The sequence below is a fragment of the Aedes aegypti genome, chromosome 1 (assembly GCF_002204515.2).
Source record: "Aedes aegypti strain LVP_AGWG chromosome 1, AaegL5.0 Primary Assembly, whole genome shotgun sequence".
In the NCBI taxonomy this organism is placed as follows: domain Eukaryota; kingdom Metazoa; phylum Arthropoda; class Insecta; order Diptera; family Culicidae; genus Aedes; species Aedes aegypti.
Genome location: NC_035107.1, coordinates 257569981 through 257595165, shown reverse-complemented (window position 1 = coordinate 257595165; position 25185 = coordinate 257569981). Strand labels below are relative to the sequence as shown.

The following is a 25185-nucleotide window of genomic DNA, read 5'->3' as shown; positions in this document are numbered from 1 at the left end:
GTTAGTTAGTTTAGTTAGTAGCAAGTAATTGTACGATAATTTAGTATTATCATGAAAAATATGATTATTTTAGCAGTAAAGGACGTAGGTAGGAGGGTTGGGTGACAAAATGTCGAAAGACAAAACGTCGAATGCCACAAAACATCAAAAGGAGAAAATTGTTAGGAAACGAATAATTCTCTCCCGAAAGAATAAATGATTCACTATGTGCTGAACGTTGTTCATAGCAAAATTAATCAAACAAGATGTGGAAAACCTATTCCAAACCGCTGCTGAAAATTGATTACTTTCAACGTTTTGTCTTTCGACATTTTGTCCTTAAACCAGTTGAAAGAGAGTAAAAGAGACTCGATTTTACGCGGTGTAGGTATTTGAACTCTTAAATACAAATGAATATGAAATTTTTTTTCAAACATAATATGATAATTTGAAGAAACATGAGTGAAGCTAGAGACAGCAGTAGGAGCTGCTCCACATATTCCACTTTAATCATCAATTGAGCTTGAACTTGATTGGCCGCTCGTGGTCGCTACTCCAGTATAACCAGAGCAACCTTAATTATCGATAAAAAACGATAAAAAATATATATTGAAAGAAAACTAAAATACGTGTTTGAATATACGATCAATTATCTAAGCAAATATAACGTAGCAAGAGGAAGTCTCAGAAGAGAACTTAGGGTATGAGATGTAGGAAGTGTTTTAAAGTGATATTTTAAACGTTTATATTCCCATTTTTTGCGTAAAAGAGCGTCCATATTTGCGTCATGCTTAATTTTGCTATTGGAAACCCAATCTATTTTGTATGGATACTACGATATTTTTTATGGATTATCGCGTTTCCATAAATTCTACTCTCTATTAGTGATATGATGTAATTTATAGACGACCCCTTAGTTTAGCGGGGCTGGTAAAGTGAAGGTAACAATTGAACTGTATTCGAAGTTGTTATGTTCTATGCGGATCAATTTTTTTTTTCCTCTCAAGACCCCTTTCCTCCCCAAAGAAAATGTTTGACAACCTGCGTCACTTTACCGCATAAATAAAAAATCATGAAAAAAGCACTCCTTTGCTCGGTTCCGGGTTGTTTGGCCGAATGCTATTTTGCCGAATGCCATTTTGCCGAATGCCATTTTGCCGAATGCCATTTTGCCGAATGCCATTTGGCCGAATGCCGTTTGGACGAATGCCACTTGGTCCAACGTCATTTGGGCGAAAGGGTCATTCTGCCGAATGTCGTTTGGCCGAAATTGAACACATCAGTGAACTACAGTTAGCATGCATTTGTAATGAATTTCCAAGCTGAATTTCAAAGAACATATTCAGCTTATTTATAAAGAAGGTAGATCATGATTGATATACAGCTCTTTAGTATTAGTTCAAGGAACAGTCAATGCTGAAAGAAGAAGAAATTATTCACTTATCTGCTAGTGGTGATAACTGCGAGCAGAGATTTTCGCATAGCGTTTGTAGTCAGCTTTTGATAGTAACTGAAATGGTTTACGACTTACTCGTCCTTCTGTAGCATCGGTTTGCTTCAATGCTCCGAATCGTACTAAGTAAATTAATTCATAGTTCTACACACTAAGCTCTTACGGTGAATTTCACCGTAATCTCAACAGCTGAACAGTTCGGTGAAATAAAACACCGTAACTTCGTTGGAATTTAACGCCAATTGTTGCGGAACCAGCATAAATCGAAAGAATAGCTTATGTTTGGAAGAAAGAAAAATTTTGGATGAAAATCACTCTAAACCCTAGCACACCGTTGGTAACCCAGAAACGAAACAACCAGGTCTTGACGCGAGTTCATAACTGTAGTGGTTATGATAGGAAAGTGAAATTAAATTGGTAGATTTCCCTTTGTACGTGTATGTGATGATTGACCATACTAACCATACTGACTCAGACGGGTGCCACCGGGTGTTGGAAAAAATGTGCGGTACTAGTTATTTTAAAATTTCGGTGTTTTGAAGGATTTTGATGGAATGTTTCAATGTTTTAAGTTTATGATGCATTTTTGTCATCAAAATGTGTGATTTCGTTGGAATGCAATTTGGGAAGTGTTCGTGGAGGTTCCAAAACCGTTTCTGGATTGGTCTCACGTCACACAAAAAAGCGTGCTGGAAGCAGATATTGCTCGAAATTGGATTAGAAGATTTGGTGAGTTTGTTCCGATTATTTACTTTTGGATGATGTTTTTGTTTTGTTTTGTATATACCCTTTTTCAATCGGCGCGTTCGTTCCTCACGACAATATATGGAATTAGAATTAACACGGAACGGATTGATCTTTTTTTTTTTAATTTGTTCAGGATATTTCTTTGCTTTCTAGTTAAAACGCGATTGTTTTTTATTTTTAATTTTTTTTTTGATGCGATGACGCAAAATAGATAGCTCATGCTTTGCAAAATAGGAAACAGATGGAACCTCTACCTCGGTCGTGTTTAAAACATTTTTTTTCTTTGTTTTTTTTTATACATTTTATGTTGATCCAATGACCCTGGAGGGATCGATTTCGCTCTTTTTTTGTTAATGAGCGGATAGCCTTACATAAATCATTGTATCGTTCACTGGGTTGTTTCGCAAAACACTGTTAAAATAAAAAAAAATAAAAAAAAAATCCATCTTTTGATTGCCAGCATTCAAAAGAATAAATTTCAAAACACTTAAACAACAATGCCTTGGGTCGATCGCTAGCTTTTCAGGCGAATCCTATGACCTTTTATCCCTCCCAACCTCCACCTCCGTAGCACTTATGAGGGTGTCGCTGAGTCGGTGGCCTCTCGCTAAGTAAGTGCTACATCAACATTTCCTCCCCGAGTTCCAAGTTACGATAAAGATGGGCGTGACCGGGAATAGCGATATTCATGCTTTTGGTTATCTTGTTTAAGATTGAAGCAAGGTTTACTCCCCTACCTTGCTTCTGAAAGTAATCCGGATGAGATTATCAAAAAAAAAAACATGAATATTGTTAGTATTCAATCTACGAAGTATACCGTAACTACGCTAACGCTAACGCTATTGACCATACTAACCCTACACAGTTAAAAATAATGAAGATTACACGTCATGTAAACTTCATTTGTGCGATGTAAACATGACGTCATGTAAATTTAAGTCAGGAATCATGTAAATTTATGTTATATGTCATGTAATCACTCAGAATCCTGCTGGATTACATGATATATAATTGAAGTTTACATGACATATCATGTAAATATCCATTATATACCACGCTCCAATTATGTGCATTATATGTCTCAGAAATTTACACGTTTCGTTCGAACTGTGTACTAACTGAGCATCACTAAACGAATTGGAGTGGAAACAGGCAACTGACGTGAAAACTGAACGAAGGAAATCGTTCGGTGGTCGGAAGATGCGGTGCGAGAGAGGGAGTGATTGTGTTTATCGATGTTGCGATTGTGTGTGTGCAGCCTCGAGTCGGTTGGCTTGATTTGAAGCGTATCGATTCATTCTAGTAACCATTGCAGTAACGGATAGATGTAAATTTTATTCTATCGTCGTTCGTTCACTACAATAACTTCGTCCTAAATTAACGGATCAACAAACCAAACTGATCTGCTAAGTTATTGGGACACACTTTTGAATCCTACTCATCAGCGTTGACACAATTTGATTTTTTTGTTCGACCCGCTCGGCCGAATGGCGTTCGGTCAAACGACAAAATTGCCGGATACCGCTATGACAATGGCCAGGTATTTATTTGGTCGGATACAATTATATATGCGTTTTTAGTTGACATATGTATGACATGAAACAAAAAATCTCCTCCAGTTAACTTTTGAATTTGCAAGATGGGCTAGTTTATCTCGGGACCAACGGCTTTACTTCCCTTCCGAAGGAAGTCACCACTATAACTTTTACATCATAAGTGACTATCTCGGGGATAGGATTCGATCCCAGAACCTCAGCGTGAGAGGTGTCCCACCACACCAGCAGACATCATGTATACACGTTTCATATCAAGAGCTTGAGAACAGCTTGCCATGAGCGCACAAAAATATCCGCGCGCTTGTGCACGTGCTATGGTGAGACACTTTTTTTTTTAGATCTTATGTGGCAATGTACTAGCTCAAACGATCACATGAACCAATGCAATAGAAATATTAGTAGTAGAACGCTAATGGCGGTGTTCTCACAAAACTGAATTAGTTTATTATCACTTTAAACTGTATCTTTTCATTGTTTGGTCGATGCCATGTTGTAGTGGATGATTTTAAAATTTATTTGACACTTTGAGGACCGGTACTCAAGCTGTCAGCGCGTGGCAAACTAGATGTTGGTAACACGAACAGCAGCGACATTAGCATTCTGAGGTTAATGCTTCTACTGCCAATGCAGATGCGCCGTTTCATGAGAAAGTCTCAATGTGACAGCGTATTAGAGACTCACAGACGAAAGATTCAGAAGCAAGAAAAAGGGATTAAACCTGATTAAACCATGGATTAAACTGCCCGCAAACAGTTTAAAAGGCTGACATTTCCATTCAACGCGGTTGGGATTCTAGAGCACTTGTGCTGTTGTTGTTGTTTGAGAGGGACTTTAACCCGAAGGTCATTCGTCCCTAAAAAGCACTTGTGCTTACCACCGAGGAAGCATCGTCATAGATCGAAGCCGTATGCTTCCGTGGGATTATTGTAAGGGTATCTGGGGTAATAGGCACCCGCGGGGCAAAACGACTTTTTGGGGTTTCTATGAATATTTTGGAAAAATTTAGACATCTTCCGTCGAATTTTTCTTTTACTATTAGTCCCGGATGAAAAATTGTTTTCAATTACTGCACAAATTCCCTAAAAGGGCACCTTGGGTCGTTTTGCCTCAAGGGCGCTTGTTACCCCAGATTCCCTTACTAGGCAAACATAACTGCATGAAATACTCCTAGTAAGCGCATGTAACGAGTCTCACGAGATGTCTCATGAGACTCGCTCACTAGGATATTTTTTGTACGTATCCGCATCTCGTGTCTCAAATAATCTGTGAGCTGCGATATGAAATATCGCATGGCACACTAGCTCATTAAGGTATACATGAGAAATACGACACTCTGCAATGTTTTTCATCTGATGTATGATCTGAAACATCATAAAAGGTTGTAATTTAAGACTTCAAACGATACTGTAATATGCGCCTCACAATAACAATTAATTTACACTCATTTTCAGTTATTATACTCCCCGACAATTACAATTAATTTACACTCATTTTCAGTTATTATTGCTTAAAATCACAACAATATCACTTTCACCATTTTTTCCAGATTTTCTAAAAATTATAATGTAATATTTCTTGATGAGCCTTGTAAAGTTAGATGCTGAAGCACTGCGTCCGGATTCAAAACCACACATACCAGTATCCGGACACTCTTCGAAACTATTGAATTCAACAGGAAGAAAAAAAAACAAACAAATCACTTCAAAACATCAGCACACAAGATTAGCACTCAATAAACGCGTTTTGAATCGTCGAATTGTGGTGATGCATTAAATACAATAGGTATCACCGGTTTTCGTAAATTTTCCAAATCAACACGTCCGAGTGAAGCTAACATTTGTTTTTGTTTTTATCAATATTTTACAAGGCTAACTTGATGACAATTCACGATACAATGGTCAACAAAAGTTGACATTAATCGTAGGAATAATATTCTTATGTTTGGAAAGATATTTAACATTGAAATATTTGAATTTCACCAGTGTACGGATATAGGTCCCGTCCGGATTTTGATTCACCACGGTATGGTCGAAAATTTAATTGGACCCTTTTTAATATATTTGGTCGATTTTCTCCATACAAACTTCAAGCTTGTTTAGTCCCTCCTTAGAGTTGGAGGTTTCCACGTAAAATAGCTTCTGGGTGTCCAAATGGTTTTCAGTCGTTCAACTTTAGGCGTAAGGTAAAGAGAATTGTCGAAAGCTTTCAACTTTTTTTTTTTGTTTAACTCAATCAGTTGGTTTTTCTTCCATTTTGTTATCCCAAAATGTGTACAAAGTGCAAGACATATTTTCAAAATAATTTTGTATTGTTTATTGTATAACCTCATTATTTGACTACGAAACACCCACTAGGAATGTATTCATACTATTTTGAAAAAGCTGGACAAATTTAAATATATTAATCATATCCGTATTACACGGGGCATGTTCTTTTTAAGACTTACTGAAAAAAATATTTTGGGCCCAATAAATAGCTCGTTACTTAAATTTAACTTTTGCTAATCTACATTACTGGATAGAATAAAGTACGCATTAGATGTTTTGAAATACTTTTGAAAACAATCAATTTTACTGAAAAATCTTATTCTACAAACTTGTATTTTTAATCAAATTTGACATTTTTCCAGAACGGAATGTTTCTAGTGTTCCCATTTAAGAATTATTTCTAATTGATAATTCAATCATTTTTGTGAAAATTGCCGATTTATTCTAACTCAAAAACTTGTTAATGAAAAGCTCTGAACTTAAAATAACTTTCCAGCTGCGGTGGAAATTTCATATCAATTTAAGCACTAGAAGCCAACATCCAAGCCTCAAAACTTGTGTTTTGTATGTAAAAACTGCAAATGCGTACTTCATTCTGTCCAGTACTGTATATAAGACTGTTGGTTGAACACACATATTTTTATTTCTTTTATATTTAAATGTTGACATTGTTGATCATAGCTTACTATGAATTGGAACACATTGCAATGCTTCAAACTTATTTTAATATGAAAATAATATGATAAATTAAGTATCATATGTTTGAATCAATAATCGCCCACTATCCACTGCCCACTCCTATGACTAAACTTAGTGCTGAACTACAGCGTTCTCATAAAATGTTTTATTTAGAATTTCAACCTACAACATATATGAAGGAATCATATGTCCAAAATCAACGAGAACATACATTAAGGATTCTGCTAAATTGTCGATTCGAACCATTGTGGATAGTGACGGTCCAGTGCATTTTTGTGTTTACAAAAACCAGGGGTATCGATGCAGTTTTGGTTAGCGTTTTCTTCGAAACTAAAAACCAAGATGACTTTGTTCAACTGTATTGTTTTCCAATACCAATCTAGAAAAATGGCATATATGAAGGATCACACATTAACCTGCACTTGGGTGCAGGTATAATAAGAACGAGAATACAAGTTAATTGCATATTGAGGATGCATCTAATCTCAAGTAGAATCTGTTTTTTTTCAGCTGCATATTCTACGAATACTACCGAAGATAGCCGCCTATGGAAAATTATAGTTATTTAATATGCTCGGCTCATATGTTGGCTAAGGCGATTGGCAAACAATGCAATGACGACTCAGAGAACCCTTTTTGCCATATCTGTACAAACAAAATCACAACGCCATATCGCGACCAAATCAAATTGCCACGTGGACCTTCGATCGGACGCCCCGCTGTTGATTTGAACGTGCTCGCCAAAAATCCATTGCCGAACATGTGCCATTGGATACCTTCAAGTACCACATACAAGACCGCCACCGCGCATCACCGATTTCAGTGCGCAAATTAAAGGTCTCACGGAAATGCCGACCACTGCGTGCCTTGCATTTTACACGCGCCAAGCGGCACATAGTAGCGATTGCGGTTCAATCGAGGGGTTCATTACTTTGACCAGAGCTGGTGGAGACTGAGTGTTCTAAAAATAAGAACTTAAGAGAACTCATATCCTACAAAATTTAGCCTGGCATTTTCTCAAGATATTTTCAAATATTTGTGTTTAACATTCTATCTGTGCGAAAAAACAAGTTACGTTGTCTGTGCTGTGGGGTCAAAATATCTGTAGTGAATCAGTATTGAAGCGTCTATCAACACATATTCACCAATGAAGTCCAATAGGCTAGTGTGAAATAATTCTACCTTGAATTTCTATGAAATATACTGTACATAAAAGCAGAAAAAACATATGAAATTAACTCCAGTTTTGTTATAATCGCTATCGTTCTTTCTCAAAAGAGACCCGCTACCAGCCATGCTTAGACGCGATCAAATATCCACCGGTCGTCGCGCAAGGTAAATTCCTGCTCGTGGCTGGTTGCTATCTAATCTCGATCGATCGAGGGATAAATCTGTAACCGATTCGCCGATGTCGCCGATGGGGAACAGCAACGAGCGACGGGAACGAGGCTTCCCCTTAGTCGTATCTCGAAAAGATGAGCTCATCTTGTTTTGAAACGTTCCAGTCCCCCCAGTGCAACGCGACGGACCGATGTAAGACCGATCACGTGCATCGATTGCATTGCGTCACGTCAATTTCTTCACACTTGCCGGGGTAATTTGGGACGGTGAGGGTGGTGGCGATGGAAATGAACTGCAACTGTTGTGTCAATGTTTATTCCCACCTTGATGGGATTTTCTTCCGATACTGGCACTTTCCGGTTCCAGTGAATGCATATTACTGTAAAATTATTAACGAAGGTTGACCTGGCTTGAAATCTCGGCAAAGCCGGATAATCAAGGTAATATTGGTTCTATCCGGTGAAGCACCGGTTTTGAAGGATTACTTGTTGCTAAAAAAAATATGACGTGTTCCGGTGTCATTAAATGTGACGAGTAATTAATGTGAAATTGCATGCATTGAGCTTCTTGTAAAAAAACAAAGAATCCGAAGGCATGTGAAAAACTTTCTTCAAGAAGCTCTAATAATATTGCAAGTTCGATTGAGATACACAACTGTTACTCCAGTTTTTACCTTGTCCATAAACTGCCAGGAAAGAAAATAAGATCCCAATTTGATTTTGGTCAATAGATCATTTCCAAGTTTTGCTACTGGCTACAATGATCAAATACCCGGGACATACTTCTTTTCCCGTTTAAAAAAAATTAAGTAAAGGCCTTGGTTATAAAATTATGTTACTGACTGTAAAAATGAAACGAATGCGCCTAAAATTAGGCCAATAACAAGAGCCACTATCTAAGATAAGAATTATAAGCGAAGCACACGCAAACAGTGACGTCAAAATCGCATCGCAGGTCTACATTCACGTCATTACTGTGGGGCAGTGGTCAGCAACCAACGAAACAGTCCAAAAAATGTTATCAAATGAACCATTTTAATTTATGGCTGGTGTTTTTGATTACTATTAGTTACCATAGTTTTTGCAGAAATTAAACTTTTATTCTACTTCAAAAAATCAACATTCAAAAAATTGATTCGCATGATTATTTATTATTTCATCAATCATTCCGCAATTTATTTAATGGTTACATCATATGATAAGATGAGTTGATGTAGTTTAATGTGTATACTAGTGGAATGAAGGTTACTTTTAAACATTTTACCTATGACAATAATAATGAACAATACAGGATTTGAAAGAATTTTGCTTCTGTATACGGATTTAGAAGTAAAATATTTAGTTAGTAACACTATTTTAAAACTTGCTGAGCATTCTTGAGACACCTATACATGTTACCCCAAATTTAACCGGATAAATTTCACCCCAAGTTTAACCTCAAATCAGTGAAATAAAAAATAAAATACTCAAACATGTTTGAAACTTTCACATAAAAAATACAATATCTTGATGTAAACTATGCATAGCAGTTCTAGTTAAAAAAATGCAATGTTTGCATTTACAAATAATCAATTAAAAAGAGGTCTAAAATATTGACCAATGTTAACCCCCAGTTTACAATACCGTAACTCAGAGTAACATAGATCATTTTCTATCTATTCAATATTCCATTCGCAAACGAAAACACAAACTGTGGAGCCACTTTTTTGTCAAGCCGCTTCCCCAAAGCTCGTTCACTAGATATGGTATTTTACTTCTAAGAGATTGACGAACCATTGTTAGAAGCCAATCTATCACTGTTCAAATTAACATGCTTAAGTTGAACTTGAATTCTTATCTTTGGTTGTGACCGTTCATGTAACGCATTCTGGAAACAATATTGAAGGCATGACACGAACCAGCTGCCGATGTCCCAAATAACACAACTTGTTTTATAAATGAATAAAATACTTCACTCACACAAATCAGTAGGTTCTGTGGTGAATATGGATAACTTTATTTTGTACACTTATATCACCGAAACAGCGCAAAAAATGGCGGCTTATAAAACATCTTTCGTGTCATAGAAGATGTTTCCCAATACATCATTAGAACATACAATTATGTGATAAAGATGTATTCAATAGCATCACTAATACTTACTTGTTATATTGAAGCTAAGAAGATGTATTGTTTTACAAATTACATCTTTTTTTGTTTTGATAGCACCAGTTCAAAACAAAATCAAAATAATGAAAGCGAATGTTTTTATTTTCTCTTCACGAATTGCTTATGGTGATTATTAACTTTTCTTCTGTTGATTCCCAATAGTGTACTCAAACTGTGTGCGGCTCCTGATTTATCGTGCAATGTTCAATTTTATTAATTGTAAATTCATGCGCCTCAATGAAATGGAAAAACAAAACAAACTATCCTAAAATATGTGTGCCATCATAGAATTTTTCAGCGGATCAATTCCCAATGTCAGAAACACAATATGGTGTCTTCCTCACGAAGCCTGCAGTGCCGTCAAATAAAGTTCGGATGTTTATCGATTAAATATTCTAAACTATTATATAAAAATCATGTTACTAAGAACATCCGCATTAATATCAATCGGAACTACCCTGAATAATACACTACTTGTGTATAATCACAATATTGCGCTCACTTCTCAAATTAACATTCGGACAGCATAAATCAAACGACTTTATATACTGTCCCGTGGCAATTTTTTCGACCGTCAATGTTGCCCCCGGCAAATTTTTACTTTGCATTCGTACGTGCCACGTGGCAACTGAAGCGCTTGTATAGTTTGTTTGAACAACGTATTTGAGACGTAAAAATAACATATATAAATCTCAAACCATCAAGTTGGCTCAAACAGGTGTTCATAATGCGCTACTGACGTTTTACTTAGCATCTCATTTTCAAGAAAGGTAAGTCATATACTTGTATAATCAACGTATTCAATACGCATCAGAAACATATGTTTTTTTGATTGAACGTTGTGAGGCAACTTGTAATCATCAAACCTTACAATGACTGTATTCCACCACAAGATGTTTTTCAATAGGATTATAATACTGTTGTAACACATCATATGTCAATCTCGAACAGCATCGAATGCAATCGCTGTAGCTCAGCTGTGATGATGATGGACTTCGAAGAATAACAGAGCATGTGCTACTGTATAAAATGCTTGCATTTATATTGGTGAACAATCTCAGCTCTACTATGCATTACTTGGTGGTGTAGTGATAAGGTGTTGACTTTTGAATCCAAAGGTCACGTGTTCGAGACCGGGTGAAAACTTTTTTTTAAATTTTCATCAAATTTTTGTGGCATCGTATGTTTGATTGTAAAAGTGTGGAAAAGTCGTGCGAAGTGTTTATATAGCCTCCACTTTGATAGGTGTAAAATGGTTTGTAGAGTTTATACCAGCTGAAAATTGTCTTTTTGTCACATTTAAAATTAAGATACAAAACTTTGATCGTCGTACGGGAGTGGGATAGAATGGCCCGGGTCAATATGAACAACTTGCCTGATGTTAATGCATCTTCATGGTGTTTGAATGTTATTGAAAACTAGTTCAAAATACTTTTTAGCGCATACGTTTTGATAACGTAAACATGTGCGGTTTAAATCTGATAAAAGTTATATTAACGCTCATGAAGCTATAATAATACCTAGACCCTTTGTTTTATTTCTAATTCATGATCTTGCATGACATGTTTTTCGAATACTGTACTATAGCTCATATATAACACAAGATGTTATATAATACTCAAATAGAGCTTCAGTATAACAATATATCATTAATACTGCACAAAAAGATGTATTTGGTGTTACTTGGGGTTCTACTTAATTTCACTACTCGAGCTACAGATAAGGGGTACCGTAATCCGGGGTATCATTGATCAGTGGGGTAACATTGATCGCAATGACTCGTTTCGTAATAAGTTGGTATAATCATTTAATGATGAAACATTTCCAAAGCATGAATGTTGCTTCTCTTTTTTATATTTATAAGCTATTAAAAATTAAGATTTTTGCAAAAAATACGTTAACTTTATGCGTAAATTTGTCAAGTTTGCGAAATAATGATTTCAATGGTTAATGATGACACTACCGAAGATTCACGTCTCACATAGGTTTTGCAAGCGATATGAGCAAGGAAAATGCGGTTCTAACTAAAAATGGCATCGCCAAAAACAATTCCGCTGTCAAAATTTTTATAAGTATGTTCAATTAGGCAACATTAACGAATTACTGTTAGGAATGTAGAATTCCCTTAGGAAATTGCCTACCCTTAGGTGTATTCCGCTGTTCAAGATGTTTTTAATTTTAATATAACTCTAAAAGTAAATGAGATGTAAGCGTTTGAACATCATATTCGGCTTCAGGGGCCGTGATTTAAGTAAGTAACAACATTTTCAATATTACCGAACGTTGTTTACATGGATGATCAATGTTACCCCATATCAGCTAAATGAAAAAATCACATTAAACATTTTTGTAGACATGCTTAAATCTTTCAAAAAAACAAAATACAGTATATAGTCACGAGCTATGGGTGGCAGTACTTGTTTTATAAATATATAACTCAGAACATTTCTATTTTTGAATTAAATATTTAAGAAATGTTCTAAAAACTGATCAATATTACCCGGATTACGGTAATCAAAATAGAATCTATGACAAAAGGTCGAAAGGACAAAAGGTCGAAGAATAAAAAAGAAAAGGGCAAAACGTCGAAAATATTTTTTCAAAGAAGGAAGAAATTCCCACCAAGCAAAAATGTTCGACCTTTTGTTTTTCGACTTTTTGTCCTTTTGACGTTTTGTCTTTCGACGTTTTGTCCATAAGCCTCCAAATATGACGTCCATCGTCTGGGAAGGGGGTGGATCTATGAAAGTGTGACAGTACATGTATTAGGAATTGGTAAAAGCGAGACTGAGGGGACAGGGGGATCTAGAAATCCTGAAAAACGATGGACGTCACATTTGAACCTCTCCTAAACCTTCCATATTAAATCGTAAACATCGTCCACAAAATCATAACAATGAACCAAATTGAGGCACCAGTAGTAGTTTCTGAAGTGTAGAAGGGGAATAGCGAATATTTTTGCTCCCAAAGTGATTTTTTCTCCAAATATTCGATAATATCATGGTTTTAGGCGTTTTAAGAACTGTTTTACTTATATTCATCAATATTTTACCGTTATTTAGGGGTGACCAGGGTAATATTATACAGATCCTCCGTTATAAAAGGGTAATTCATATATCGTATTGAATGAAGACAAATATAACCATTTGAGCTATTCGAATTGACTAGTAGAGAGTTCCGCATGTAATGACCCTTGTTATAAATCATCCCCTTATGACGGTAAACTTCAAAATATTTTTTAAATTATCAATAAGTCTCTGCTTTGTAAGTAATATCAATATAAAATAAAGAAATTTTTATTACAAGTAGAATTACATGCGATGTTCATTCGTTGGCCGTCTTGCCCCATATGGGTGGCACACTTGCCCCATAGTGTTGAAAATTAGGTAATTTTGGATGATTTTTGAAATGCTCCAAAACTAATACTTTTTGAATTTTTTTTCATTTTAAATGACATAGTGTTTATGAAAACATGCTAAACTAACATCGGGAGGCTAAATTAGTGGGTTTTTTAAGCTTTAGATAAAGTTAGAGAACAATTTGCTTAAGGTGGCACACTTGCCCCAAATCCCGCTAGCTATTGCATGTTCATATAGGACAGTTATGCTATTGAGGACAGTTAAAATTGTATGGATATTAATTATTATATTCACTCCCAAAACCCCCTATTATGTCATTCCCCAAAATTTTCGGCAGAACTTTGATAAATCTGGCAAATCTTCCTAGGAATTGTCAGCTCAATTCCCTGTGGATAGTCTTCTTCTTCTTGGCATTAACGTCCGCACTGGGACAGAGCCTGCATCTCAGCTTAGTGTTCTAATGAGCACTTCCACAGTTATTAACTGAGAGCTTTCTTTGCCAAAGTTGTCATTTTTGCATTCGTATATCGTGTGACAGGTACGATGATACTCTATGCCCAGGGAAGTCAAGGAAATTTCCATTACGAAAAGATCCTGGACCGTCCGGGAATCGAACCCAGACACCTTCAGCATGGCTTTGCTTTGTAGCCGCGGACTCTAACCACTCGGCTAAGGAAGGCCCTGTGGATAGTATCGGATTTCAAAAGAGATGTTGTTAGATTCCGTTTCAGTAAAGTTACCCTACGATTTTTGACGAGATTGTTCTTCTTCTTCTTCTTGACATTGTGTCCTCCAGGCTTTGGAAAATTTAACGATCATTGACACACGAGCCATAATTTCATCCCATTGATCCACCTGCATTCATACAACACGCATGACATTTATCGTTCGTGGAAGATAACGAGCTATGAACGAAAACAAGACAGACACACATCACCCACGGCGGAACACTGTGTGTCAACACTTGTAACATTCGCTGAACCACTCTCATTCTGATCCAGAAACAGAGGCGAATATTTTCCATTTTCCGTGCTATGTTTGCAACCAAAGAGGTGTTCAATGGTGCAATCGATCATAATTAGGTTGGTCAAGGCTGCATTACCAGAAAAGATGAAAGTTATTACCAGTTTTATGCAAAACATAAATCACCCGAATGGCTCGATACTGTTGCAGTCTGTGAGAGTTGCTGCTCTTGAACGCTCTCGTGCCCCGTACCAAACGAGAGAGTAAATGTTTACATTCATATAGCTCTCCGAATGCGATGTGTCACGAACTCTTATAGTTCGCGAACTGTTACACTCTCTGTATATGGTTCGATCGGCTTATTCGGATCAAAATCCAAACACTAGTGTCCTCACTGGGACAGAGCCTCGAATACAAAAACCTCAAACGTTGGTACACTACTGAAATCCGGTGAGATCGTTTTTTTACACTCAATATTATAATTTTTAATCTAAATTTATATACTATGATTTTTAAAATCCTGTTTATTATTTTACCCAAATGTGTTTAAATTTGTGGAAAACAGTATGCGGTCCCTATATGGTGGGAGAGGGGCAAAATAAGTTTTCATCTCGTTGCAGAAAGCGAGCAATGGCGCTCAAACCAAGGCCTTAGAGCCAGCCCATTGGAAAGAAATGTCCCTGTCCCATTCCAGAAGAACAACAATGGAGTGTGCAATAACTTTCTTAGCACTGCCACTCCCAACGATTTTACCTATAACCCTGAATTGAAACGGTTTTTTTTTATCTGTTTATTTATTGAGACCTATTTCAAAACGTTACAATACTTACAACTAATTTTAACAAATGCTCAAAAAGTTATCAAAATGTGTTTTGAACAGTTTTCTGTTATTCCATCTTTTATCACGTATTATACTTTGGAAATGGTAAAGTGAGCCAGAACCGAAATGTAACAAATTGTAAGCCATTGCTTCTGTACACAGATACAGCCCTGCTTTTTGATTTGGTGCCTTTTTATTTATTTTTGTACATATCATTTCTTCCGGATCATTGATTTTTAATCGCATTCTGTTGTTCATTACTTGCGTTACCCATGTCCATACTTTCTTCGAAGTAACGCATTCTTTGATACGATGCTTGGACGAATCTATTTCTCCGCACGATTCACATAAATTTGAAACCGTTCCACGAACATTATTACGGAGCAACTTATCTTTATATGGTACAATGTCGTTGAGTGTGATAAACATAGCATGCTTACCATCAGTGGATAAAAATCCATTATTTATATTTTGCCATATGTTTTCCCAATCGAGATTGGGTAATTCTGATTCTATTTTAGGAGTTATGTTTAGATCGTTTATCAAGCTTTTATATATACGATTGCATGTATTGGACTGATCGTATTGTCTTTTTTCCTCTGCTATTATTATCCACTCGCGAGTATTACGTGTAACTTTCGTGTTTGTTTTTTGAGAGAGCATAAAATTGTCTACCGGTTGTTCTCCTGGTACAAAAATTAAATTTTTAATGAACAATGGTTTTGTTTTTGATTCTACATCTATAAGAGCTAATCCCCCATTTTCAACTGGTAGACGGTTAATACGGTTGTCCCCGTTTATTCTTTCATTGAATTGAATATTTTGTGTTCATCAGTTTATTCATACGTGAATAACCTAATCGTCACGCTTGTTAGCGACTAGTTTTTAGATCTACTGTGACATTACCAGTATCCCTAGAGTAAAGTATGTCGAATAATTTTATTGTAATTAAGGGGCAATATAGTATCGATTGTGATACAATTCTTGTTTTGTTTCCTCAGATACATCTAAAGGAATCAATTAAGTTACAAAAGTCCCTCTATTCAGAACATTCTCAGAGAATTAACTCAACAAAAGCAAGCCCTTTATCAAACATAATTGATTCATTTTCTGACAGAATCAAACTTTTGCACTGATTTTTGGCCATGCGTTGGATACCTAGGGTCATCCTTGATCTGCTGCCAGCCGACTGTTACCGGTAACACAGCGTAACAAAAATGACATTTGACGATGTTTATATAAAATTCAAGGCATGATTTATTAATTTTTTAAATCAATCAATATTTAGATCTAATCTAATCCGGACTAGCTGCTGCTATGCAATTTTTAATCAAACAAACTGCTATGGATCCCGCTAGACCCCGCAATTATTTGTGCATATATTAAAAAGGTATGCAAAAACTAGCTGCTACTACTTGCAATTTTACAAGAGTTCGGCGAAAATATGTATTTTTACAGCAAGTTAAACATTGTAGAACATTGTAAAAATGTAGAAATTCAAATTTAGAAGTTATTGGTAAAATATGAGTTTTAAGGGGGTACCCATCATTTTTATCCTCTAACTTCGTCAGTGTAGGTAGAGCTTTTCCGTCTTCGACAAACTTTCATGAAATGATGGCGCTTACAATACTTCCTCATGCAGTTTTCAATTTGACAATAGCTTAGCTTAGCTTAGCTTAGACTGACTACACATATCAATGGTTGCTATTCCGTGATTGACCGAAGTCAGTGAAAATGCACAAAGAATCAACTAGAATTTCAGCTGGGATTGGCCATAATCTTCTTCAGTGTGCATAATTCAGTGCCTCTATTTATACAAGGTCAATAACGGCGCCGGCCACGTCCTTGCAGTCAGGTGGGATTGAGGGAAGGAATGTTAGTGTGTAACCTTTGCTATTTGGAGACCGTGTTTGCCTCTGCATCTCCACAAAGGTTACTGGGAGTGATGTTTGTTAATGGGGAGGATCGTTGGGTCAAAGGATTCACTTTGATAAACGATTAGACCATGATAAACAATGATTTGTGAGATATATACATGCTTATACGTAAATATAATTGTTCATATAATTTCTATGTAGAGGAAAATTATGCCGACACTTGAGGTGACGAACCATTCAAAGTTTGTTGAACAAATACCTAAATGTAACATTCCTACAGCTTTCAGTACGAAAGCATGTGTTATTATATTTTACTCATTTGAAAAGAAACAAAAGACTCAATTGTTTGGGACATCATAGAACACTCTTATTCTTATGCCGACACTTACAGTGGCGAACCATCCAAAGTTTGTTGAATAAAGTGAACCTTTCGCAAGTCTACACTTGTAGTGTCGAACCATTCAAAGTTTTTTTTAATTACAAAAATAAAGGTTTATAAGGGGTGTTCTGAAAAAAAAATGTTAAACATAAATAAATCATGAATCAGAGTTTGTGTCGACACTCACAGTGACGAACCATCCATAGTTTGTTGAAACATCATATTTACATCCCACCATTGTAGCGATTAAATGTGCAGTCATACATATTTTATAGATTAGAAATAGTAGCGTGAAACGAGCTCACCAATTGATCCGTTATCCTTGACTGAGCAGCCACAATCCACTTTCAGCTTCACTCGTTTGCTCGGCTAGCACTCAGAAAAAAAAAATAGGCGCGCGACCCGAAAAAAAAACACGGACGACAGCTCGGGCTTTCTTGACGCACTCCTCATGCAGTTTTCAATTTGACAATAAATAAAAAAGTAATTTTTTTCGCAGTGTATATCACCTTAAGTCAATTTTTTTTCAGTGTCTAAATGAAGTACCCAATAAATTATAAAACTTTGTAGTGCATGTCAAAACGCTAAACCCAATAGTTTTAACACAAACACACATGTCCCACTTTTTTTATTTCGTCCCACTGTGCGCTTGACCTATTTTCAATTTTCTTGGACGAAATGAAAGGTAAGGACTTTGACTTTTCAAGAAATATAAAATTTCACAAAATTGTTTTTTACATGAAAAAATAAATAAGAAAAATCCGTTTTTTCGTGTTTTGAAAACCTTGGGACAAAAAGGGCTATTGTTGTTCTCATTTTTTCTTGAAAGTTCAGAAAATTTTACGTTTACTGTCAAATTTTCGGCGATGTATGTTTTTTAGTTTTTGAGACATATTATTTTTTTTGAAAATAAATATACAGTCATTTTTATCGGCACACACTGTGGGTTTCATCGCATTACATTTTTTATTTTTAAAGCTTAAGATTTCAACTTTTCAGAAAAAATATAAAACCCTGAAGAAAAGAATTATTCCATGAAAAAATATAAAACTTTCCTAAAAACTATGAATTTTAATATTTTTTTATGTAATTTTTTTGGCAGAGTTCTCATTTTTTCTTGAAAGTTCAGAAAATTTTACGTTTACTGTCAAATTTTCGGCGATGTATGTTTTTTAGTTTTTGAGACATATTATTTTTTTTGAAAATAAATATACAGTCATTTTTATCGGCACACACTGTGGGTTTCAGCGCATTACATTTTTTATTTTTAAAGCTTAAGATTTCAACTTTTCAGAAAAAATATAAAACCCTGAAGAAAAGAATTATTCCATGAAAAAATATAAAAATTTCCTAAAAACTATGAATTTTAATATTTTTTTTATGTAATTTTTTTTGCAGAGTTCTATATTTTTTCTGAAAAGTTGAAATCTTAATCTTTCATTCCATAAAAAAAGATTGGAAATCGGTTGATCTGTTTAAAAGTTATGTTTTTTTTTAATACAAAATCTTATGCGCTGAGACCCACAGTGTGTGCCGATAAAAATGACTGATTTTTTATTTAAAAAAATATCTTAAAAACTAAAGAACATAAATCGCTAAAAATTTGACAGTAAACGTAAAACTTTCTGAACTTTCAAAAAAAAAAGAGGAACAGCAATAGTTCCTTTTGTCCCAAGGTTTTCAAAACACGAAAAAACGCAAATTTTTGATTTTATTTTTCATGTAAAAAAACAATTCTTGTGATTTTTTTATTTTTCTTGAAAAGTCAAAATCTTTAGCTTTCATTTCGTCCAAGAAAATTTAAAATTGGCCAAGCGGTTCAAAAGTTATTATTTCTTTAAAAATAAAAATTTTGCATTTTTCTGGTTTCGGAAATGGTTACCCTAATCAAAAAATCCAAAAAAACACGTGTATCCTTATTTCGGATAAGGAACAAAATAGAAAATTTTCACGGAATTCGGTGACCCAGTAGATCGGTTTTTCATGGAATAGCTGTATATACACAAAATTTGAATTCTGTGGCAAATAAAGAAAATAAATTGCCATACAGGCTGGAAAACTTGCCAGCAAGTTGGCTGAAATAGACAATTTTGGCATTTTCAGTAGCCAATATCTAAAAAACTAGACGTGCTATGATATTTTTGAAAGCGGCAATCCCAACAAACAATTCTGCTGAATAAGAGTTTACAAAATCACTCTCGAGCATACTTCAGCTGAATAAACTATTATTCAGCTACTATTGTTACTTGGGATGGCAATGGATTCAGCAGTCTTCAATTCCGTGAATAGCGGTAATTTGGTACTTGAGACAAAAACGTATTCCACAGTGTAATTAGTCCCGACCATTGTGCATTGTTGTATTCTATCAAGTACTAAATTCTGTGTAAGTTTGTCTTAATGTGTTGGAGTTACTTTAGATAAGATTTTAAACTGGAATTCTCATCTGTACAAGGTCATAGCTAAGGGTACCTATTCCTTATGGGTCTGCAATACAGCTATGTACAACCAAATATGGTACACCTAACATTATGTAAATGCAAAAATTTGCTACGCTAGAATATCGATATATGGTCAAATTTAGTAGGGTAGAAGCATTAGTTTTGGCCATACGCCAGACGTATCCATAGTGGATTATACACCGTTTTACATAGCCAATCAACATAAAACCTTATTTTTTTATTATTTTATCTTTATCTTTCAGCCAGTGGCTGGTTCGTCTCCGTTTACATAAAACCTTTTCTGTTAACATTCATTTACTAGTCCGAATTGATTCAAAACACAAGAAAACTAATTGAGAAATCAATGTGATCTATCATTGAACCAGCTTAGTCGAACCTGAATAAGGAATCCACCTACGAGAGTGACAAACTGTAAACAGGTATAAGAGCGTTATTTTTACTCAAAAGAGGCGCAAATGGTAAAAAATAATAGTATCAAAAATATCGAATTGTCTTTAATAACTTCAATAGTTGTCAAACCCTCATGAGAAACATTAGGATCGTCCATTTATTACATAACGCTAAAATTGGAAATTTTTGACCCCCTCCCCCCCACTCCGTAACGCTTTTTGTATGAAAAAAATATTTATTTTTTGTATGAGTCGTTACGCTTGAGTCTACTCCCCCCTCCCCTTGAGCGTTACGTAATTTATGGATGCCGCCTTAGAGCTTTTCGAATTTAATAGCATAACTTGAAAAGTTTTCAGCGTCGTCGTGATTCATTAATGATAGAAGATGTGTCATTAGGGTGGGGCTTATTTCCAAAAATCTTCCGTAGTCAGGATTTACAAAGTGGAAAATGATCATCGGTCCCAAAATAACATCCTGTGAAAAAATGAGAATTTTTGGTGAAGGTTTAGAGGTGGCGCAAAGGGCGTATGTGCAGTTTTCCCATTTTAGTGAACTCTGAAAAATTTTGGTATGCTTTTCAGCTTGTTTTGGTGATTTTAGGACCCTTAAGGGCAAAAAATCACCTCAAAATTACGATATCTCCACTCATTCAGATGATTTTTGACGAAATATATTTTATGCATGCGATTTTCGGCCCTTGAATAGGTTACGCTGACTGATTAATATGAACCCGAATAAGCATATGAATAGCTGGGGAGAATTCCTATGCTAGTAGAATGGAACAAAGAGCAAAGAAGAATGAGAGAAAGAACAAAGAACACAGAAGAATAAGGTGGGGTGGGTTAAACAGGTGGGAGGGTGAAACTAGTGATGTCTTGAGCGTAACTGAGGAATCAAGAAAACGATGATTATATTTATTGACTTCATTTTTTTTTTCAATCTTTATTAACGAGATTTTTAGCTCTTTAGCTATGGGCTAGTTCATCTCGGGACCAACGGGTTTACTTCCCTTCCGAAGGATTTCACCACTGAAATTTTTAGTGACTATCTCGAGGATGGGATTCGATCCCAGATCCTCAGCGTGAAAGGTGTGTGTTCTAACCACTACACCAGGTCCGACCCCTTGACTTCTATTTAATATTACCTACTTCAGAAATATTTCGAGCAATTTTTCTTCAAGTAGGGGAAGAGCACCAATTTTTTAACCATCTCTAGTTTTCGACCCATGTATACGATTTTATTGGAACTTATTGCAACTTTATAGGACTTTATGGAAAAATTTCAATAACGGCTTAATTCCATGCGAAGTTTCATCATTATTCTCCTGGTGGATATAGATAAATGCACGTCACTTTACTGCTTTAGTTCAATAATCGTTTGGTTGTTTTTTTTTTCTGAATGATAATAGCAATTTATCGAAAGGGACCGTTGCAAAATTTACATCCTGGAAATTCAGCCTCACGCAGTATCTATTAAATTCATAACTAATTTATATAATTATTTATATATACATAGGACATCCTGTGAAAATTCCTTCATGTAGCTCTGTCCTAAAAATTATGTTTCAGAACTGTGACGACTTAATTTTGGTTTTATTTGAGAGGTTTTCAACCTGAAGTGCTTTATCTCTTGCACCCTATAGAAGCTCGTGTACCAATTTGAATTTTGACTACACGGGAAAAAAATCTGTGGTAAAAATAACTATTTTAGCTGACTACGCCCATTCTTAAAACTGCCATGGAAATTCAGACCAATATACTATGTTTACGGTATACCCCACCGCATTACTTGTACATTTGACAGAAATAATTTACAACAATCTGATTTCAACTACAGACATGGTAAAATCAAGCGCATTTCTGGTCTGCTGAAAATTGCCGGTGCGAGCGCTTAAGCTAACCCCCTAGAATGGTAGTTTTTACCGCACAATTTTTTTTGCGTGTACCGATTTTTTTCCTTCTGCTGTTGTTTATACACATCGATTTCAAATACAGATGTAGAACGATGTATTGAACTTCATCTGCATTTTCGTTTGTCCGAAGTTATGTTGAAGGTGTTGTGGCGAAAGTGAAGTATTGGAACCCCAAACGCAATTAATTGCTGAAAAGGCATCCAGAAATTCCTGTGGAAATTCTAACAAGAAGTGTTATTGCTGGAAAGCAAAAATCGTTCATGAATTTACCTAATAAGGATATATTGTGTTGGATCAAAATCCGAACACCTAAGAAATGAATCTAAACCCTTTCACTTCATATAAAACTCCTTCTATTTGTATGAAGTGTACGGATTTTGAGCCTGTATGGATTTGGGCGCCCCTGTAATTTCTTTCAGATTATAAAAGCAATTGCTGGAGTTATATCAAACGGACATTCTAAAATACTAAATGAGTGTTAAACTTGCATATAATCACATCTCATACATCCAACCGAGATATTTTCACGGCTCCATAGTTGATTCTAATATAATATCATCAGAAACCGGGGGGGGGGGGGGCAGTTTAACCCACCCCACCTTACATTCTTCTGTGTTCTTTGTTCTTTCTATCACTCTTCTTTGCCCTTTGTTCCATTCTACTAGCATAGGAATCCTCCCCAGCTATTCTTATTCGGGTTCATAGTAATCAGTCATTGTAACCTATTCAAGGGCCAAAAATCGCATGCATAAAATATATTTCGTCAAATATCATCTAAATGAGTGGAGATATCGTAATTTTGAGGCGATTTTTTGCCCTTAAGGGTCCTAAAATCACCAAAACAAGCTGAAAAGCATACCAAAATTTTTCAGAGTTCACTAAAATGGGAAAACTGCACATACGCCCTTTGCGCCACCTCTAAACCTTCACCAAAAATTCTCATTTTTTCACAGGATGTTATTTTGGGACCGATGATCATTTTCCACTTTGTAAATCCTGACTACGAAAGATTTTTGGATATAAGCCCCACCCTAATGTGTCATATATGTCAAATTTCCCTATTAAAAAAAACGAAACAAAAACAAAATATGGACAGAAACCTTAATCTACCAGATTGTCGCAAATCGGGGCAAGGACTAAATAAATAACTGGGAATTCCGACGAACAACAGCACCTACACAACACATGTGGCCAATTGTTGGTGTCCAGCAATGCTAATTACCTAATTTTATTAGCATTCATTACCGAATTGGTGTCAGTTTTGCATTCAGTTCGGTGAATGGCGCACGGGTACACGATCAAAGTTAATGTACAAACTCTAGGAACGACAAACTCACGATCGAAGGGGGCAAATAATAGGGCAAAGTTTCTCGAAGTGCCACTTTCTTGACTTGTGTCCTTTTCTCGTCTCTGATACGGTCATCTTAAAATTGTTCAAAGTTGTTGTAGCAACTATAAAATATTTTCTAGCTATCACTATGAAAATATTTCCCAAATTTGAGCATTTGCACGATTTTAAATCGTGTCAAAAAGTTGGTTGAAAAATGGGCCTCGATCAAAATGACCCAATGGGTGGATTAGTGCACCATTTAGTATGGAGAACAAATAATCAACAACCAAGCTTCTCCATGAGTTTACGCCGTAGCGTGGAAACTTATAATCGTAAAAATTTAAAAATTGATTGAATTTCACCGTGAAAATAAGAGAAAATCTATGAGTTTATCTTCAAGGTTTCAAGTGGCAAATCATATTTTGACATCATTTGGCAAAAATTACAAATTGAATCCTTCTAGGCGTGATTCAAAATGGTCTGACCCTTTTGCCCCATGTTCCCCTATTCGACAAATAGTCACGCGCCCATCTATGTCGGCTTGTTAGGCGCAGGGTCTGATTGGTTTGATCTCGTTAGCGATATGATCCAGAACTACAATGTAATCTGCAATAATTTAATGAGCAAATTTGTCCGGTCACTTACCAATGTGTGGGTGTACCCCAGCCCATCTTCCTCGTCGTCCGTTTCGACGGCATCTCGACTGGAGAGGGGCTGTTTTGTGGGGATGATCTTCGTTGGAACCGTTAGCAGGCTCATCTCTGTGGTTGGCTTCCCGTTCATCATGCTGAAGGACGCCGGAGGTTCCGGCAATATCACATCCACTTGATATTCACACTTGTTGTTAGCACGGAGCGGCAACTTCTTTCAACTTATCACGGTATGACACTTTTTTACGTATTAGAACATACTGCAGTATACTGTATTCGAACCATAACTTTAATCACTTCAACTGACGACCTCCATTATTCAACGGCGTTTTCCTGCGGAAGAGATAAACACAATAATTTTATATAATTTATTGATATAATTTGCGATGTGATGTTATATGGATGCATGTAAATTTGTAAAATAAGTATGTTCATCGGACAGGGAATCACGCGACTGACCCATCACTTTAACGTCAATTACACTAGGCAACAGAATTAAATTTATTTATGCATTTTGACCATTTTCAATGAATTGTATAAATTCTGGCCCATTTTCTTACAGGAGAAATTTGGGTCAATCATAGCCAAAATGTTGTCATTTAAAATGACCATTAAATTAGCTTAGAGACTTAAGTTTGGACTTGGATGTATGGTATATATATATATATTTTTATAGTGAGCTCTGTTTGAATAAAAATGATATTTTGGGATGATTATGTCAAATTTAGATTATAAAATAATTTTGATATGTCATTTAAATAACTAAATTTGATATCGTCATAACATGATAACATCCCATCAGCGAGATGTTGTGATAAAATAACACTTTTTCGAAAAGTGAGCGGGCCAAAATCTAT

At 35.7% G+C, this 25185-nt stretch overlaps 1 protein-coding gene across 7 annotated transcripts in view; it reads right to left on the bottom strand.

The window, feature by feature from the left end:
• The window catches only part of LOC5567294 (chloride channel protein 2), a 167937-nt gene that overhangs the window by 109467 nt on the left and 33285 nt on the right, over positions 1-25185 (bottom strand). For all 7 annotated transcript variants that reach the window (XR_002498647.1, XR_002498656.1, XR_002498646.1 and 4 more), the window contains one exon: positions 24324-24661. The gene's annotated coding sequence lies outside the window, so the exon portion shown is untranslated. The remainder of the gene's footprint in view (positions 1-24323; positions 24662-25185) is intronic.